Source organism: Sapajus apella, unplaced genomic scaffold (genome assembly GCF_009761245.1).
Source record: "Sapajus apella isolate SASKATOON/1434 unplaced genomic scaffold, GSC_monkey_1.0 scaffold129, whole genome shotgun sequence".
Taxonomy (NCBI): Eukaryota; Metazoa; Chordata; class Mammalia; order Primates; family Cebidae; genus Sapajus; species Sapajus apella.
This window is the reverse complement of record NW_022437069.1, coordinates 874,335-879,390: the sequence shown is the minus strand read 5'-3', so window position 1 is coordinate 879,390 and position 5,056 is coordinate 874,335. Positions and strand designations below refer to the sequence as shown.

The window sequence follows — 5,056 nt, the reverse complement described above, 5'->3', positions numbered from 1 at the left end:
AACCATAAGGAGGAAGTAAAAGACCTACGAGCCCAGATTGGCAGCTGTGGGTTAACCATGAAGGTAGATGTCCCCAGATTTCAGGACCTGAGCAAGATCAGGGCAGATATCCAGGCCCAGTACGACAAGCTGGCTCAGAGTAACCCAGAGGAGCTGGAAAGTACTGGTCCAGCAGATCGAGGAGAGCACCACAGCGGTCAGCATGCAGTCTTCTTAGAAGCTAAATGTCATTTTAGTCTATGGAGCTAAGATGATGCTCATGGAGCTGAGGCACATAGTTCAGTCTGTAGAGATCAGCCTGGACTCAATATCTGAAGGCCAGCTTGGGGAAGAGCCTGAGGGTGGTGGAGGCTTACCATACCATGCAGATGGGACAGCTCAATGGACTCCTACTGCACTTGGAGTCAGAGGTGGCACAGACCCAGGAGTACAAGGCCCTGATGAACATCAAGGTCAAGCTGGAGGCTGAGGTCACCCTCTACCACTGCCTGCTGGAAGACAGGACTTCATTCTCAGTGATGCGCTGGACAGCCAACTCCATGCAAACCATCTAAAAGACCGTAACCTGCAGGCTAGTGGACGGCAAAGTGGGGTCTGACACCAGGACACAGAAGGTCTGAGGAACTGAGCCAGCGGAAGCAGAGTACCTTTTGGGAAGCAGGAGGCCAGTAAAAATTTCAGAGGTCATTGGACCAAAAAAAAAAAGGAAATAAAGAAAATGAAGGTGAACATACTCGCCAAGGAGAGCCACGTCCTAAAAGAAAAAGGCAGCTCTTCGTTGTGATATGAGACTTTAAAATAGTTAATGCTTGTGAAAGTCAACCAATGCAATTGCCCGAAATCTATCACTATAACATGCTTTTATATGTTGAATTTTCTTCTTAATTTTGTTCATTTTTTGACTTTTAATCTTTTAATTTTTTTTTTTTTTTTGAGACGGAGTTTCGCTCTTGTTACCCAGGCTGGAGTGCAATGGCGCGATCTCGGCTCACCGCAACCTCCGCCTCCTGGGTTCAGGCAATTCTCCTGCCTCAGCCTCCTGAGTAGCTGGGATTACAGGCACGCACCACCATGCCCAGCTAATGTTTTGTATTTTTAGTAGAGACGGGGTTTCACCATGTTGACCAGGATGGTCTCGATCTCTTGACTTCGTGATCCACCCGCCTCGGCCTCCCAAAGTGCTGGGATTACAGGCGTGAGCCACCGTGCCCGGCCCCACCTCACTAATTCAAGCAATTCTCCTGCCTCAGCCTCCTGAATAGCTGGGATTACAGGTACCTGCCACTGCGCTTAGCTAATTTTTATATTTTTAGTAGAGGCGGGGTTTCACCATGTTGGCCAGGCTAGTCTCAAACTCCTGACCTCATGATCCGCCCGCCATGGCCTCCCAAAGTGCTGGGATTCCAGGCGTGAGCCACCGCGCCTGGCTTTAATCTTCTAATTTTTAAGGTTTTTAAAATCTGCACATAATTGTCCATATTTATAGGGTACACAGTGACGCTGCGATACATGTACTGTACAGAAATCAGATCAGGGTAATTAGCATATCATCTCAAACATTTCTCATTTCTTTGTATTCAGAACATTCAATGTTCTCCTTCTAGGTGTTTGAAACTATGTAATATATATTGTTAGCTACAGCCATTCTGCAGTGATACAGAATACTACAATTTATTCGTCCTATCTAGCTGTGATTTCAAATCCTTTAACAAATCTCTCTGTGCCGCTCCTTTCCTCTTACCCTTTTTCGCCTCTGTTTTACTTTCTACTTCTAGGAGACAATTTTTTTTTTTTGCTTCCAAAAATGAGTGAGAATATGCAGTATCTAATTCTGTTCCTAGCTTGCTTCATTTAACATGATGTCCTCCAGTTCCATCCAAATTGCCAACAAATGACAAGATTTTATTCTTTTTTATGGCTGAAGGGTATTCCACTATGTACATACACATTTTCTTTATCCATGAATCTGTCGTTGGATACCTAAGTTGATTGCGTGTCTGGGCCATTGTGAATAATACTGCAGTAAGCGTGAGGGAGCAGGTGTCTCTTCTATACGCTGATTTCCTTTCCTTTGAATACGTGTCCAGTAGTGAAACCACTGAATCATATGGTAGTTTTTTGTTTGTTTGTTTGTTTGTTTTTGAGACAGCATCTTGCTCCGTCACCCAGGCTGGAGTCAAGTGGCACAATCTCGGCTCACTGGAACCTCTACCTCCCGGGCTTAAGTGATCCTCCTGCCTCAACCTCCTAAGTAGCTGGGATTACAGATGCGTGCCACCACACCGAGCTACTTTTTGGATTTGATGGAAACAGGGTTGTATCATGTTGCCCAGGCTGGGCTTGAACTCCTGAGCTCAGGGGATCTGCCCATCTCAACCTCCCTAAGTGCTGAGATTACAGGCATGAGCCACCACACCAAGCAGCAAGCCCTGTAGAGTGGGTCTACTTAGGTGTTTTTTTTTTTTTTTTTTTTGAGATGAAGATGAATTCTTGCTCTGTCGCCCAGGCTGGAGTTAGTGGCATGATCTCCGCTCACTGCAACCTCCACCTCCTGGATTCAAGTGATTCTCCTTCCTCAGCCTCCCAAGTAGCTGGAACTACAGGGGCCCGGCACCATGCCTGGCTAATTTTTGTATTTTTTAGTAGAGACAGGTTTCACCATATTGGCTAGGCTGATCTCACTGACCTCGTGATCTACCTGCCTCAGGCTCTCAAAGTGCTGGGATTACAGGCATGAGCCACAGCACCCAGGTATATTAATAGGTTTTTTTTTCCCCCCAGGGGAAAGCGTGAAAGCAGTCCCCCACTACCAGATTATGCAGTCGAGTTTCCCACATTTGGGGGAATCGCAGGAGTCAGCACATCCGGAGTGCAATGGATAAGCCTCGCCCTGGGAAAACCACCTTCGTGATCATGGGATCTCCCTCTCAGGTAAGTATTGTTAATAGGTTTTTGAGACGCCTCCGCACTGTTTTCCATAGTGGTTGCACTCGTTTACATTCCCACTCGCAGTGTAGAAGAATTCCCTTTTGTCAGTATTCTCACCAGCATTTGTTATTTTTTGCCTTTTCTATCATAGCTATTCTAACTGGGGTGAAATAATACCTTATGGTTTTTGTTTTTTTTTTTGACAGAGTTTCGCTCTTGTTACCCAGGCTGGAGTGCAATGGCGCGATCTCGGCTCACCGCAACCTCCGCCTCCCGGGTTCAGGCAATTCTCCTGCCTCAGCCTCCTGAGTAGCTGGGATTACAGGCACGCGCCACCATGCCCAGCTAATTTTTTGTATTTTTAGTAGAGACGGGGTTTCACCATGTTGACCAGGATGGTCTCGATCTCTTGACCTCGTGATCCACCCGCCTCGGCCTCCCAAAGTGCTGGGATTACAGGCGTGAGCCACCGCGCCCGGCCTAATACCTTACGGTTTTGACTTGCATACCCCTGATGATTGGAGGTGGTAAGCATTTTCTTAAATATATTTGTTGACCATTTGTATGTCGTCTTTAAAGTCTCTTCAGATCATTTGCCCATTTTTTTAGACAGATTGGTTTTTTGCCATTGAGGTGTTTGAGTTTCTTGTATATTCTGAATGTTAATCCCCTGTCAAATGAATAGTTTGCAAATATTTTCTCCCATTCTTCGGCAGGATGTCCTTCACTCTGTTGATTGTTTCCTTTGCTGGGCAGACGATTTCCGTTTGATGTAATCCTGTTGATTTTTATTTTTGTTGCCTGTGCTTTTGAAGTCTTCTTGTGCACAAAACCTTTTCCTCAGACAGCATCCTAAAACATTTCCCCTATGTTTCCCTCTAGTCGTGTTACAGTTTTGGGTCTTACTTTAGGTCTTTGATCTATTGAGTTTTTTTTTGGTACAGGGCAAGAGATGGGGATCTAGTTTTACTCTTATTCACATGGATATCTAGTTTTCTTAGCACCATTTATGGAAGAGGCTGCCTTTCTCTGATGTGTGTTCTTGGTGACTTTGTCTAAAATTAGCTATAGATACATGGATTAATTCCTGGGTTCTCCATTCTGTTCCATTGGTCTGTGTTTCTGTTTTTATGCCTGTACCAGGCTGTTTGGGTTACCACAGCTTTGTGGCATATTGAAGTCTGGTAGTATGATGTCTTCAGCTTTGTTCTTTTGTCTATTTGGGGTCTGACGTGGTTTGGCTGTGTACCCACCCAAATCTCATGTCAAATTGTAATCCCCATGGGTCAGGGGGGAGCCTGGTGGAAGCTGATTAGATCACGGAGGCAGATTTCCCCTTTGCTGTTCTCACGATAGTGAGTTCTCATGAGATCTGATGGTTTAAAACTGTGGCACTTCCCCCTTCACTCCCTTTCCTGCTGCCATGAGAAGAAGGTACTTGCTTCCCCTTTGCCTTCTGCCATGACTGTAAGTTTTCTGAGGCCTCCTAGTCATGCTTCCTGTTAAGCCTGTGGAACTGTGAATCAATTAAGCCTGTTTTATTCATGAATTACTTAGTCTCAGGTAGTTCTTTATAGCAGTGTGACAACAGACTGATACAGGGTCTTTCTGGTTTCATACAAATTTTAGAATTTCTTTTTCTGTTTTGGTGAAGAACGTCAATGGCGTTTTCATAGGGATTGCATTGAATCTCTAGATTGCTTTGGTTGATGTCATTTTAACAATATTCTTTCAATCCATAAACATGACATGTTTTGTTTGTATCCTCTTGAATTTCTTTCATTAGCGTTTTCTAGTTTTCCTTGTAGAGGTCTTTCACCTTATTGATTAAATTCTTAGGTATTTTGCCGGGCGCGGTGGCTCAAGCCTGTAATCCTAGCACTTTGGGAGGCCGAGGCGGGTGGATCACGAGGTCAAGAGATCGAGACCATCCTGGTCAACATGGTGAAACCCCGTCTCTACTAAAAATACAAAGCATTAGCTGGGCATGGTGGTGCGTGCCTGTAATCCCAGCGACTCAGGAGGCTGAGGCAGGAGAATTGCCTGAACCCAGGAGACGGAGTTTCGCTCTTGTTACCCACGCTGGAGTGCAATGGCGCGATCTCGGCTCACCGCAACCTCCGCCTCC

The 5,056-nt window shown here is 45.4% G+C and overlaps 1 non-coding gene across 1 annotated transcript; it reads right to left on the bottom strand.

The window, feature by feature from the left end:
* Positions 1-2,778: 2,778 nt before the first annotated feature.
* Positions 2,779-2,939, bottom strand: LOC116539507. The gene has a single exon (XR_004264092.1). It is a non-coding gene; the product is annotated as a U1 spliceosomal RNA (small nuclear RNA).
* Positions 2,940-5,056: the final 2,117 nt, after the last annotated feature.